The 15,052-nt window shown below is 49.6% G+C and overlaps 1 protein-coding gene and 1 long non-coding RNA gene across 2 annotated transcripts in view; one reads left to right on the forward strand and one right to left on the reverse strand.

The window, feature by feature from the left end:
• The window catches only part of GSS (glutathione synthetase), a 28,400-nt gene extending 27,803 nt beyond the window's left edge, over positions 1 to 597 (reverse strand). The window contains exon 1 of the mRNA XM_004746571.3: positions 483 to 597. The gene's annotated coding sequence lies outside the window, so the exon portion shown is untranslated. The remainder of the gene's footprint in view (positions 1 to 482) is intronic.
• On the forward strand, positions 580 to 8,256 carry LOC101672291. Its single transcript, XR_199048.3, has 4 exons — positions 580 to 885; positions 2,319 to 2,434; positions 7,333 to 7,405; positions 8,216 to 8,256. It is a non-coding gene; the product is annotated as an uncharacterized LOC101672291 (long non-coding RNA).
• The last annotated feature ends 6,796 nt before the right edge of the window (positions 8,257 to 15,052 follow it).

Consider the following 15,052-nt stretch of genomic DNA (forward strand, 5'->3'; position numbering starts at 1 on the left):
GATGAATGCATGACAGATTGTGACCCGATCAACAAAAGTCTTAAAACGCCCACGAGAAAATTCAGTCGGACTTTATCCCGAGGGCGAGGCCAGTGCCTGCGTGAAGCCTGGGGCAACTTCACCCGTCTCCTGCCCAGGCTTGCCCCAACATGAAGGGCCCGTTCGCTCCCACACCAGACAAAGTTTGGTTCTAATCGCTCCCAGGTCCCTCCATTTTTTTTTTTAAACTCCGTCTCTGGCTCGCCAGTACCCTCTCTCCGACACCGGCCCGATCGGGAGTAAGAAGATCTGAGAAATCTAGGATCAACACGCACCAGCCCAACCCCCTCAATGGACACCACTTTCCCCTTGCCCACGACGAGTTTGAGTTGCAACATCTCTCTGCCTTCAGGGTTCCAATCACTGGCCAGACCCCTCCCTCACGTCTATCCTCCCTAGGAAACGTGGCCCTTGCCGGCCGCCGTTGCCGTTCCCCAACCTACTAGTTCGCCGTCCTGCCTGCCGCGGTACTCAAGCCCCTCGCGTAGTCACCCGCTGTCCAGGGGGCGGGGCCTCGGTGCGACCCAATGCGCATGCGCGGACCGCTCCAGTAAGGGGCGGGTGGGGAAGGATAAAGAGCAGGGTGGGGGAGGAGACCGGTGCCTGTGGAGCTGGACGGCGGCCGGGAAGGGTCAGTCTGTGTGAGGGAAGTCTTGGCTTTAGGGGTTCATCGTCTGGAGCCAGACGGGCAGGACCTTGGGAATGAGGGCCGGAATCAAGCTGTGTCGGCCCGGAGTTAAGGGTTTGCAGAGCTTGTAGGGCGTCAGAGCTGGTGAAGTCCATTGTAAGATGGGGAAACTGATACCCAGAATGAGACAGTCACTACCTCGGGGACGCACTGTGGGGGTAGGTGTGATAAGGGCGATCCAGAGAGGGGCAGAGACCGGCGCAGGGTAACTTAGAACGTTCTAGTCTGAGCCAGTGTTGGAACCCAGGCTTCTGTTTTCCATGCAGCTGAGTCCCAGAAAAGACCACCTGATTTCTCGAACCTCAGGAAAACTGCCGGAGAAGCGGTAGAGACAAAAAAAAAGCATTTTAATTTTTCCAGCAATTTAAAAAAATATTTTAAGTATTCTCTATACCAAACGTGGGGCCGCTGGCTCTACTAAATGAGCCATCCAGGTGCCCCTTTTCCAGCAATTTTTAAGTTGGGAATGTTTGAGGGTGATGCAGTGTTTCTCAAAATGTCTAAGATCATTTGTGTCAGTATCTAGGGCAATTTTTTTTGAGAATGCAGATTCTTGATTCCTTATTTCCACCTTAGCTCTTGGCAGCCCTCCAGTTCTTTTAGCCGTTCCTTCTTTCTGCATTATGACAGGATCTTCTCGATGTGAAGCACCTCATATGAATTTTAATTAAAGTAACCTGAATTTATCAGTCTAGGCTTGGGGAAGTTAACCATGACTAAAAGAGTCATGCTTTCACAGCTTTCACATCTGATGAAGAAGGTAGACTGGTAAACAGTGCTTTACTGGGGAATCAGGGAAGGCTTTCGGGGTAGGTAGGACTGTGTAAGCAGTCAAAGAAGTAAGTGTGGAGGTAAGAGTCAGGAAGGGGGACCGTGTTCCAAGTAGTAAGAACAGAAATAGCAAAGGCAAATAATTCTTAGCGTGGCTACACTCTTTTTAGAGACCTTGAGGAGTTTGGTACAGATACTGAGGAGGGCCTGGGGGTTGAGCAGGCTTAGGAGCTCATTCTTGGAGAGGGAGTCTTGGATTCCACGTTAAAAAGGTGGAAGTGTTTGTGAGTGAGTGATGGGGAGCTGTCTAAGGGTTTTGAGCTGGGGAAAGATAGGGTCTATCTTATGTTTTAGATGCTGGCTACAGCGTGGCAAATAGTTTGGAAGCCCAGAGAGCGTGCTCAGAGGGCATTAAGGTGTGAGACAGTGGCAGAAGAGATGGAGAGGAGGGGACAGATTAAAGAAATGTTCAGGAGGGAGAACTACAAATGATCATAAATCAGTGGCCAAACCCAGAGGCCAGAATGTTTCCAACCCTTTAAATATAGCTTGTACATTCTCTGTCTACAGGACAGATGGAGTCCTCCATCTTTTTGGCGGAAGGGGAACAATAGGTAGTCTGGTTATGGGCACAAGTGTTTCCATGATGTCCTTCCTTTGTCTGCTGTTGTGCCTGGGGGACAGTCTGAAGCAGTGGTTACTGTAATAGGCCCCAAGTGGCAGGAGAAGTCTACTATGTTAACCAGGAACCAAGGAAACTATTTCTAGTGGAGCATGAAATTAAAAGTAAAAAAATCATGACCCAGGGTTCCCTATCCAGGTTCCCCACCTCCAAGATGGGTGCCAAATGACGAGTATCAGGTGTCTATTGGTGAGACTTGGGGAAGATCCCAGACCTTAACAGCCGTTTGGTTGAGTCCCCTCACGGTGTAGCAGGTAAGGTGTCTTTCTTCCCATTTTGTAGATGTCACAGCTGAGCCTCAGAAGGTCTGTGACTTGTTCAAGGGGACTCAGTTTGTGGTGCAGCTGGGAGTGAGGGGCTGTTGGCCAAAGGTCTTTCAAGCGAAGCTTTGTCTTTCCTGCTCCCTCTGCCTTGATGCTTTGCCCTTAAATCTTGGCATAACTTGTTCCTTCTTGTCATTCACATGTTTCCTCCTCAGATGCCATCATCTCCCCTTCAGTATCACATTCTATGGATTTTCTTCATAGCACTTATTAGTATGTGAAATTATTAGTTTTGTCTGTTTCTACCTTGTGAGTTCCATGAGGACAGGCACAGTGTCTGTCTTGTCTACCACTTTATCACCAACACCTGGGATGATAATCCGCCCGAGTAGATGTTCAGTAACATTTGCTCAATGATAGAAATCACCTGGGGAGAGGAATGCAGGGGAAATCAACATTTGGTGAAAGCTTAGGATGTTTCAGGTACTTTTCATAAACTACTTCATTTAATCCCCTCATAACCTTTTAAGGTAGGTACTGTGTCTTCTTTGGCTAGGTAAGAAACCTTGCCAAATGAGGTCAAGTCACGGTTTGTTACTTTTGAGGTGATAGACTCCCTTGAATCTCCATTAGACACAAGCTTTTTGCAAACCATGTGGAGGAATTCACAGACCTCCCTGGGCCCACTTGGGGGTCCCAGATCAAGGGACCCAGGGTTAGGGAACCTGCCCAAGGTTTCTCTGGCCTCATGCCTTTGCTAGTTCCCCACTCCATGGCAAGGATAGATTCCACTGAGTGGACTACAGGGAGTCTGCTGAAGATTCTGGAGCAGAGGGAGATTATGATGCAGTGAGCCTCTGATGTGTCAGACCCAGGTTCAAATCCTGACTCCAAAACTGGCCATGTGACTATGGGCAAGGCTTCTCACCTCTCTGAATCCTACTGCCCTCACATTGAAGATGGAATCTCTTTTTTTCCCCCCTAACTATAACGAATCTTTATTCATCTGTGTCGGGTACTTGGTTAATGGCTTTACAGTAGTTGTCTCTCTTTTTACCACACCCCTGTGACATCAGTACTGTTATCTCCATTTTATAGCTGAGGATTTGCAGGCTTGCAGAAGTGTGTTGACTTGCCAGAGATCACACTGCTTCCCACTGTCGGCCACTGTGCTCCCACATGGGCATCTGGGGAGGTACCGTGAGCTCAGGCCTCCCAAAGTTGCCTTTAAGTCTCTGCTCTTGGGGTTTGTGGGAACATTTGAATCTGAATTAGGTGAAAGAGGACCGCATGGAGGCTAGTCCCTTTGATTTGTGTGTGTCTCCCACACCGCTGGTGCGGGCCTCTCGCCAAGCCTGTACTGGGACAGCTCTGTCGTCCCAGGGTCTGCAGTGCCCGTGGTTTCCATCTGTGCACGTGGCTGCTGTCTCTTTTTAGCAGTGACCTCACCTGCCTGGTATTGTTGTTCATGAGGCTGTCTCCCCACCTGGCTGGGGGCCATTGCCTGGCCATTGAGTGGAATTCCTCTGTCTTCTAGCCTCCTAGCACAGGCCTGGCCCAGCAGTGCTGCTCAGGAAATGCCTGTGGAATCACAGTGAGGGCTCTCCCATGTGTTGGGGATTTACTGTGTGCCAGGCCTGTCCCAGACACTTTATATGTGTTATCTCATTTACACCCCCACCGTAATCCTGGGAGGGTGAAGTTACTGTCCCTGTGTTACTGAGAAGAAATAGAGACTCAGCTGGGCTTTGCGTTAGGCCCACTTGTGATGATTGATGGCACCAGGGCTGACTCCAGGCCTGTACTCTCATCGTGCATAAGGAATTCTTGAAACTCTGGGCTGATAAAGGGAAGACACACTCCTCCGCCCCCAGTACCCTCAGAGACGTTTTACTAACAAACTTCTAGTCCAGCTCTCATTTCATCCACAAGGAGGGACGCCTGGCTGGCTCGGTTGGTACAGCACGTACCTTTTGATTTCAGGGTTGTGAGTTCAAGCCCCACATTGGGTGTAGAGATATATATATTTTTTAAGGTTTTATTCATTTATTTGAGAGAGAGAGAGAGCATGCGCAGTGGGAGAAGCAGACTCCGCCTTGAGCAGGGAGCCCTATAATGACGATGCAGGGCCTCACCCCAGGACCCTGAGATCTTGACCTGAAGCTGAAACCAGATGCTTAACCAACGGAGCCACCCAGGCACCCTGGGAATAGAGGTTACTTTAAAAACAAAAAATAATCCATGAAGAAACAAGCCCAGAAAGGAGAGATGACTTAGAGCCCCTCTTTTCCATTTACTTCTTACCCATTTACTTTTGGGCAGGATGAGATCTGATTTTACCCACCACTATAATACCCAGGTGGACCCAGGCCTGGTCCAGATTGATGCTCAGTAAATACTTTTAAATTGTATTTATTATGAAAACATCAGGAAGGGTATAAAGATTAGTATAACAAACACCCATATTCCCACCACCCAGTTTGCAAAATAAAACATTGCTAATACAGCGAAGGCCTCACGTGCCCCTGCGCAATTGCCCTTTCCCAGGGATAAAGAGTCTCCAGAATTCAGTATTTATTATTTCTACGTAATTTTTTATTGAGATATAGTTCATGGGCTATAAAATCTAACCTTTTTTAAGTGTACAGTTAAGTGGTTTTTTAATATAATCACAAGATGGCGCAACCAGTACCACTCTCTAATTCCAGAACTTTCCATCACCCCGAAAGAAACCTATAATGGGTACTCTCCCATTCCCCTCGCCAGCCCCTGGCAGTCACTAATTTTGCTTCGTGTCTCTATGGATTTGCCTATTCTGGACATTTAATATAAGTGGACTCCTATATGTGGCCTTTTGTGTCTGGCTTCTGTCACTTAAGCCTTATGTTTTCAAGGTTTATCCATGTGCCAGTATTTCATTCCTTTTATGCCTGCACAGTATTCCATTGTGTGGAGACACTGCATTTTGTTCCTCTGTCAGTGGACATTTGGGGTTGTTTCTACTTTTTGTTATTATAAATAATGCTGCTGCGAACCTCTGCATACGAGTTTTTGTGTGGATGTATTTAATTCTCTCAGGAATAAACCTCAGCGTGGACTTCCTGGCTCACAGGGTAATTCTGCATTTAACTTTTGGAGGCGCTGCCAGACTGGTTTCTGAAGGGGCTGCACTATTTTACATTCCCACCAGCAATGTCTGAGACTTCCAATTTTTACATCCTTACCTCTTGTTCTTATCTGCCAGTTTGATTACACCATCCCAGTGGGTGTGAAACAGCATCATGTTATGGTTTCAACTTGTGTTTGCCTAATGACTGATGGGTTGAGCAGTGCTTCTCGGCTGTTTGTATGTTTTCTTTGTCTATTCCCGTCTTTGTTTTTTTAATATTTTTATTTATTTATTTGACAGAGATATCACAAATAGGCAGAGAAGCAGGCAGAGAGAGAGAAGGAAGCAGGCTCCCCGCTGAGCGGAGAGCCCAACTCGGGGCTTGATCCCAGGACCCCGGGATCGTGACCTGAGCCGAAGGCAGAGGCTTTAACCCACTGAGCCACCCAGGTGCCCCTTTCCTATGCATTCTTAAGCCTCTTACTAGGTGTGTGTTTCTAAACACTTGATGCTATTTTTCCTGTTTTTTGGACTTTTAACTAGTAACATTGTATATGCTTTTTATTTATTTATTTATTAAAAGATTTTATTTATTTATTTGACAGACAGAGATCACAAGTAGACAGAGAAGCAGTCAGAGAGAGAGGAGGAAGCAGGTTCCCTGCTGAGCAGAGAGCCTGATGCCGGGCTCCATCCCAGGACTCTGGGATCATGACCTGAGCCAAAGGCTGACTGAGCCATTGTATATATTCTTGTGCAGCTTGTTTTCTCATTCAGCCTTACATTGGGAGTGTCACCATGTTGATAGGGATAACTAGTTCATTCATTTTCATTGCTCTATAGGTTCACTGCATAAAAGCCACATTTCATTACCTTCTCTCCTGTAAATGGTCTGTTGGGTTGTCTGTCTCTAGTATTTTATGATTACAGATGGTAAACTAATATGTGCCTCCGTGTGCAGTGTGTTGAAGGTCGTGAGCATATTCAGGTTTCCTAGGTAATACAAAATATCTCTTTTACATGGTTTTATCAATTTGCACGCCTGCCAGCAGTATATTAGAGTTGCTGGATTGTTGGATTAGAATTACATCCTCACTAAGGCTCAGTATTGTCAGGCTTTTTTGTTTTTACCAGCCTAGTGGGTGTGACATGATATTTCATCCGAGTTTCCCGGGTTAATAGCAAAGTGTATTTTTCAGTAAATAGTTACATGGTTGCATGGGCAGGTGTGTGAAAGCAGAATGGATGCAGGTCTTTGAGGAATGACCCTTGTGACTCTAGCTTGAGGCTAGAATGGTGGCAGGGCTCTGGGCCTATACTGTGCAGGCTGTTCGTGGGAAGACTCTGGAGCTAGGAAGTGTTGGGTGAAACTGACAACTCTGTATATGGGAAAAGGTGTTTGTCACCTTGACACCAGGGATGGGAACCTCTCTCTAGGAGGAGGCTGTAGTCTTGTCCTTCCAGCTCCCCAAACTTTCCCCAAGAAGGGAAGGAGCTGGAGAGAGAGAAGCCAGGAGGGAGTTGTATAAGAACGAGAATGGGGTCCCACAGTCTTGGGAATGACCCTTTTTTGAGAACCTTCTCATTGTCTTTATATTGGTGGTATGTATTTCTCCTGTTTATCCTACTGAGTTTGGGGGTGATGACAAAGATAGTAAATAGAAGAGTAATGATTGTATATTATATCCTTATTATGTGTGAGGCCTTGTGCCTTTTTTTTATGGGTATCGTCTCATTTAATTCCAGTGGAGTAGGTGCTGTTATTATTCCTACTTTACAGGTGATGACCAACAAGGCATCAAAGAGACAGAGTAGCTGAGGGCTTTCACTCCAGCTGTCTCGCTGCAGAACTTGTAAGTACTATACTGTATTGTTAGCCAGGCTCAGCTAAACCCAGGAGAGCAAATCAAGGAGAGGCTTGCCCAGGCTTGGATGGGTGAGAGACACAGTCATGGTGTGAAGGGGGAAGCCAGGGCAGAGTGAGAGACCCCTGGAGAAGATGGCTTTTGAGAGGCTAGTGCCCCCACCCAGTGGACACAGTCCCTCTGGCAGGCCCCTCTTCTGTGCCAAGTTCTATACTGACTGCTGGGGCTGCACAGTGGGATCTGCCCATCTCCAGGTCTCAAGAAGTCCCTAGACAGATGAACAAGAATTTGGAGGATGAGGGTGGCCTGACCCCTCTAGGACATGGGTGATAAGACAAGCACTTCAGACTGAGGGTGGTTCAGCTATCTTACAACAGGTGAACTTTTGTTTTTTTTTTTTTTTAAGATTTTATTTATTTATTTGACACAGAGAGAGAGCTCACTAGTGGGCAGAGAAGCAGGCAGAGATAGAGAGGGAAGCAGGCTCCCCACTGAGCAGAGAGCCCAATGTGGAGATCAATCCGAGGACCCTGAGATCATGACCTGAGCCAGAGGCAGAGGCTTAACCCACTGAGCCACCCAGGCGCCCCACAACAGGTGAAAGTTTAAACAAACTATGGTACATCCATAATACAGACTATTACTCAGTAACAAACAGGAACAAACTACTGATGTCGGCAACAACTTGGATTAGTCTCCAGGGCATTATGCTGAGTGAAAAAAGTCAATCTTAAAAAGTTATGTACTTTGATTTCATTTTTATAACTTTTTTTTAAAAGATTTTTATTTATTTGACAGAGAGAGAGCACAAGCAAGCGGAGCGGCAGGCAGAAGGGGAGAGAGAAGCAGACTCCCCACTGAGCAGGGAACCCGAAGCAGGACTCGATTCCAGGACCCTGGGATCATGACCTGAGCCGAAGGCAGGTGCCCAACTGACTGAGCCACCCAGGTGCCCCCATTTTTATAACATTTTCGAATTGGTGATTTTATTTTATTATTTATTTATTTTAAAGGCTTTATTTATTTATGTGACAGGCAGAGATCACAAGTAGGCAGAGAAGCAGGCAGAGGGAGAGGGAGAAGCAGGCTCTCCACTGAGCAGAGAGTCTGATGCGGGGCTTGATCCCAGGACTCTGGGATCATGACCTGAGCCGAAGGCAGAGGCTTTAACCCACTGAGCCACCCAGGCGCCCCATATTTGGCGATTTTAGAATTGGAGAACGGATTGGCTCTTGCCAGGGTTAAGGAGGACAGTGTAGTTATAAAAGGATAACACCTTTTTGTTGTTGGAATTTTTCAGAATATGGAGTGGTGGGTTCATGAAACTACACAGGTGATAAAATTGTATATGACTGAATGAGCGCGCACGCACACACACACAGGTATACGTAAAACTGGGAAAACTTGAATAAGCTTGGGGGATTGTATCGGTATCAGTACAGGCGATCGGTCTATTATTTCTTATAATTGCTTGTGAGTATGTAATTTAAGTCCCAAATCATTGGCAGGACCGTAGAGATATTTGTAACGACAGCATTTTCAACGCATATTAAAAATTCCAGAGGCCACATGCATGGAGGCCTCTTGCCCTTATGTTAGCCAAGACTAGCTCCACGGAGAGATGGGCAGCGTACTCTGGAGGTGTGAAGGAGTGCGCGGTGACCCTAAACACCTCAGGAGACCCAGGGTTGACCGACTGGGTTGGTTTCTGAGTTTAACTCTCTCTGCCCTTCACCTCCTGAGCTGACCCACCATGATTATAAGGGCAAGGGTAAAGCTGTGCCCACCCCTACCTCCCTCTCCCCCTTCCCTTCCCCTCCCCCTCTAATTGGTCTTTTGAGAAGGACAGATGTTCTTTCCTCATTTTCCACTCCACCAGGTGGGGCTAAGTGCCCCTCCCCTGGGATGCCCTGTGCCAGTTGTTAGTAACGGTCTGTGCCTCCTCCATGCCTTTCTCCTCTACTAGACAGACTTCTGACTCTTATTTTAGTTTGTTTGTTTATTTGACCAAGATCACAAGTAGGCAGAGAGAGAGAGAGGCAGAGAGAGAGGGGGAAGCAGGCTTTCCGCCAAGCAGAGAGCCACATGTTGGCCAGATCTCGGACCCTAAGATCATGACCCGAGCTGAAAGCCGAGGCTTAACCCACTGAGCCACCCAGGCGCCCAACTCCTGGCTCTGAGAGGCAAGACCAGAACCAGTCCCAGTCTTGGGTGGGGTGGGGTTGGGAGGTGGGGCGGGGGAGCATCAGAGAATGTATGTTGTACTCAACTAAATGGGAAGCTGACCCCGGCTGAAATAAGCTTGTTCTGATCCTGAGATCCTAGGGGCGGCCTGGGCTGTGTGTGGCACAAGAATCTAGGGGTGGCATGGCTATGGTCTTATGAGATCCTGGGACTTTGTTTCCACATGGTGGTCCCTCTAGGATATCTCACCGAGAATGCTGGCTGCCCTCGGCCCTGCTTCAGATTCCATTCCCAGAGGGGCAGACCCAAGGCTTACCAACCCAGCATACCCATAGCCACAGAGTTCCCAGTTCACATGGTTCTGTCCTCTAAGCATGGGGTAAGCACTTCGGTTTGTTGATTTCTCTCAGCAACATTATAAGGCAGGTGGCCTTCCTCTATCCATTTTGCAGAGAAGGAACCCAAGCTCAGAGAGGTTAAGTAACTTGCTCAGGGTCAATTAGCTCGTGAATGGCAGAGCAAGGACTTGAGGCAGGCCTGGTGTGTGCCAGTCTAGCCCCTGCAGGTGCAGAGCTGAGAAAGCATTCCTGCTCTGATGGAGCTAATGATAAAGTCACCAGACATCTAGATGTGCTCAGCTATGCCAGTCACAGGCTAAGCTCGTCATGTACATTCTGTTGTCGGCTCTGCATAACAACCACATAAAATAAAGTTATGCCCATTTTATGATGGAAATTGAAGCTCCAAGAGGAAAGGCAGGTAGACACATAGCAAGTAGAAGCAGACCTGGACAGTTGGATTCCAGAGCCGGTGCTATCAGACCCTCTTGTGCCATCTCTTCCCCAGACCTATTTTTGGCTTTTTCCCTCCTCCCTACCCTGGCTCTCCCAGGCCCCCCTCCCCCACCCCACCCCCACCCCACTACCATTTCTGCCCTCCCCTCACCCGCACTCTCCTGTCTAGCCTGTGTCCATAGACCCCACCCCTTTCATTCATAGTCTAAGCATAGTTTGGACCCTGGGTTTGGGCCCCAGTATCTTTCTGCACGGTGACCCCGAGGGGGATACCCTGCACTCTGGCCCTTCCTGTTCTGCCCAACTGCCTGGCAACAGAAGTCTTGGAGGAGCCCACTGCCCAATCCTTTTCCTCACCTGGGGTGGCCAGGAGATGAGCGGCCCGTGTGGTGCAGAGGGTAGGGCGGCAGGAGGCCCGCACCTGGCAGGGAGGCCCACACACCCCACAGGGGATGGGGGCAGCAATGGGCGGTTCTGGAAACTGATATGAGCAGCAACAACTGCTGGCATTATCTGGCCTCTAAGAATAGCCTGGGTTGAAGAGTTGGGGGCTGGGGCCTTCTTCTACCGCCCCTTCCACCTCTGCTGCTGCTTGGCCTAGGAGCTGGGAAGCCTCCCTCTGTCTACTTTTTGTTCTAGAATGGTTTGCATGGATGCATCTTGCCTGCTATTGAGCTGGGGAATTGAGGGTGTCCAGAGACTCAGACCCAGGACTGAGGGCAACAAGCCCGCTCCCTGAGGACCGGCCCTTACCCAGGCCCTCCCCACTGTAGAGAATAGGAGCTTTGCTTTTTCAAGGATCCTGTTGGAAGTGACCCTTAATCATGTAGCAAATCCTTATGAAATAGGCAATATATATTCATTCAGAACTCAAAGGTATAAAAGGGTAAACAAGGAAAAAAAATCAGTCTCTCCTTTCCTGAGCCCTCAGCCGCTTCTTCCCTTCTCCAGAGGCAACCGCACTTGCCCGCAAAGGTGGTCCCCTCCATAGGGAGGCCCGAAAATACATGATTCTCCTCTTCCCCCCTTTTTGACGTGAGCGAAAGCACATCCCATCCATTCTTCTCCTCACTTTTTTCACTTAATGGTATGTCTTGGAAATAACTAATTCACTGAGTCTTTGCTCTGTGGCATGCACTGTTCTAAGCACTTCAGATGTTCAGGCTCAAAGAATCCCGTGTGGTAGGTGCTTTTTTAAAAAACAAATTCCCATTGTTACAAGGTTGAATAATTTCCCAAGACTTCCTAGCTGGTAACTGGGCGAGCCAGGATTCAACCCCAGGCAGCCTGACTTTAAGTAAAGTGTTCTTCTCACTACCCAATACTGCCTCTCACCCTTGAATCCTGTCACTACATAGCACGCCCTCACTCTTCCTAAAGGCCAAGGTAAGAAATGGACATTGCACACTTGCTGTGGCCCATTTCGGGCTGGGAGACAGCAGTGAATAGCAAAGACGAGGTCTCTGCCCTTCTGGAACGGGCAGCCGTGCTCACAAGCGTCCGTCCCCCAGAGCAGGAAGAGGGAAACACACCTGTCACGCACACCCACATCCCCACGTACAGGTCCGCTGTTTGCACACACTCTGCTCCCTTACCCACAGGTCCTTTACTCACACAGCCTCTGAGCGGCAGGTGGAACGTGGAGGTCCAGACAGAGGTAGCTACTCACAAGAGATCACAACATGGCCCTCGTGAGTCTCACTCATCCCCTGCCCCCTGGGATCCATTTCAGCAAGGCTGGTGGGGGGAGTGCCTGTAATCCAGGCCCCAGCGCTTGTTTGAAGTTGGGAACAATTGAAGGGCAAGGGAGCTATAGATAGCCACACAGCTGCTGTCACCTGTTGCAGCCTGGGCACTGGGCCCCAGCATTGTCTACATGGGGGCACTCTACCAGCAAGGGCCCAGAGTGGGTGGGAGGTTGGCCCAGTCCGGCTCAGTTCTAGAAGAGGCTGAGTCAGAGGCTGAGACAAAGAAATAAGAGTCTCAGAAGACAGAGAAGGACAGGGTGATACAGAAGGACCAAGACCCTTGAGAGCTACAAGAGACTCCCACCAAATGCTGACAACACTGAGACTGATGGGGAGTATGGACAGAGATGGAGAACTCTCTAGACAGTGAGGGCCTAAGGCAATGATTGAACTCAGGGATGTGGCAGATCAGAGCCCCGGACCACTTCAGTCCAGCACAGGGCTTTCTGTCCATCCCTTTATCTCTAGGGGGCTACACATGTACAGTTGTCTCTGCGACAGCTGTACCCCAGATTCTTTGAGGGCAGTCTGAGGTTCTCTTGGGAGTGATCTGGGAGTGAAAAGGGAGAGTTTGGGCTGTGGGGTGTAGTCCTAGCTCTCATTCACTATGTGATCTTGGACAAGGATCTGTCTCTTCCTCTGTGCCTCAGTTTCCCTAGCTGTTCAATGCGAGAGTTGGTTTGTGGGATCACTAAAGTGTGCTTTCATCCTCTGATGTCTGTTAGGACATTTCCCCTCACGTGTCTCACCTCCCTCCCTCTTGGTGCTGCCGAAGCCACAGTCCCCTCCTTTGTTTGCCCTTTGTGAGGATGGGGGACAGCTGGTCCCCCCCTCCACCTCCCCCTCCAGTAACCTTTTAGCCCTAAATCCACTCTGAGGCATCCCTCCTCCGGATAAACAGCCCTGATGCCTTTTGGCAGCCCTCATCCTATTTTCTGCTCAAGCATCAGAGCTGGGGCCCACTTGGGCCCTCTGCAGCTGCCCAGGGCCCCAGGAAGGGGACAAGCCTTGGGCAAGCAGGGGCACCCCAGGCCCCTCTTGAGGGCCTCACCCCTTCGCGTTTGGACCATTATGGCAGCCGCCTCCTAAGTCAGTCTTCCTGCCACCGGTGTCGCCCCTTCAGTCCGTCCTCCGCAGCAGCTGCCACAGGGATCTTGTGGACACATAAATCTGACCACGCTGTCAGATGTCCTTGCTCAGAGCTCTTTGATGAGAAACACGAAATACAAATGCCTTTGATGGCTTCCCAGCTCCTTCAGGAGAAAGCGCCAAGCCCTGATCTGGCTTCTGAAGCCCTTCACAGTCTAGTCCCAACTGTTCTGTCCGGAGGCCCCTCCCTGTGGGGCTGCCCCAGCCTTGGAGTCTGGGTTCCTGTTCTGCATCCCCTCTCCCTTCCCTTCGGTGACCTCCTCTCACCGGGACGGCCAGGGCCTCTCACGGGGACGGCCGGGCCTCCTTACTGTTTCCAGTCCATTCTCCAGACGGCGGCAGGGGCGGTCAGCACTCAGTCTCCAACCACTTCTTCTCCTGTCCGGACAGCTTTCCGTTGTACTTGCTGGAAGGTTCAGAGTCCCTTCCAAGTCCTAGAGGACTCTCGGCAACCCAGCCCCTGACTGCCTGGGTCACCTCACCTTATAAAACCCTCCCCCATCCCTGCTCCAGGGACCCTAGTGTGGTGTCAGGGCCTCAAATGCACCAAGTCGTTTTCCACCTCTTTTGTAGTTTCCACGGCTTTTGTAGTAACTGGTCCTTCTGCTCAGAATATTCCTCCTCTGGCTCTTTCCAGTCCTCAGGTCTCACCTTGAATGTCCCCTCTTCAGAGACCCTCCCTGACCACCCTGAATCGTGTACCCCCCAACTCTCCACCGAGTTACTGTGGGCTCTTCATAGCATGTGTCAGGATCCTTAATTCCCTTGGAAAACATGACTTGCTTGTTTATCGACGGCTGCTCTGTGAGGGAATGGGGCCTTGTTGTCATGGCCCTCTCCTTGCCTGACTGGGTGTCGGACTTGCCCTTGTCCTTCAGACTCCTCCATTCTGACACCTCCTCTGGGTGTGTTTTCTTTTTTTATTTTTTAAAATATTTTTTATTTATTTATTTGACAGAGAGAGATCACAAGTAGACGGAGAGGCAGGCAGAGAGAGAGGAGGAAGCAGGCTCCCTGCTGAGCAGAGAGCCCATTGTGGGGCTTGATCCCAGGACCCTGAGATCATGACCTGAGCCGAAGGCAGCGGCTTAACCCACTGAGCCACCCAGGCGCCCCTGGGTGTGTTTTCTTTCCTGGACAATGAGGATTGTGTTCCCGTCCTAGACACAGAAAAGAAGCTGCCAGACGCATGTCGAATTGGCTGAAGTAGCATTTTAACCCAGTCTTTTGATAATCTTTATCAAAGAAGGACTTCTAGGCACTGAGGTATGTTGGTGACAGATGCATTTCTGACGGGGATGGGTCCCAAATCACATCCTCTTGGTCTCCGTATCTGCCCTTGCTTTTCCTAACACTCCGCACCCCCAGTGGCTAGAAGAGCAGAAGCCAGAGAGGCCCGAGGTCCGATGTCCCTTTTGGGCTTTGCCGCATCAGCTCATTGCTCATGGAAATCTCCCCCAAACAGCCCTGGCTCAGTGGCTACCTCCAGTTCTGGCTGCTACTGAGCTGTGAGCTCCAGGACTCATGGCAACTGTTGATTGATACCTTCGATAGAAACTGGGGACACCTGGTCCCCCGATGTCCAGCTTGGCCCCAGCTCCTCTATATCCCAAGACTGTGTATCCCTATCTTTGGCCACTTTGCTCTGTACCCTGGATCTTGCCCTTCCTTTCCAACTCTGTTCCTAGCCAGGCCCAAGGTTCCCTGGCTCTGCTGTAGGATTGTAGGTAGGGGACTTCCAGCATTGTCACCTTGAAAGG

The sequence above is a fragment of the Mustela putorius genome, unplaced genomic scaffold (genome assembly GCF_011764305.1).
Source record: "Mustela putorius furo isolate JIRA1106 unplaced genomic scaffold, ASM1176430v1.1 tig00000743_pilon_pilon_pilon, whole genome shotgun sequence".
In the NCBI taxonomy this organism is placed as follows: domain Eukaryota; kingdom Metazoa; phylum Chordata; class Mammalia; order Carnivora; family Mustelidae; genus Mustela; species Mustela putorius.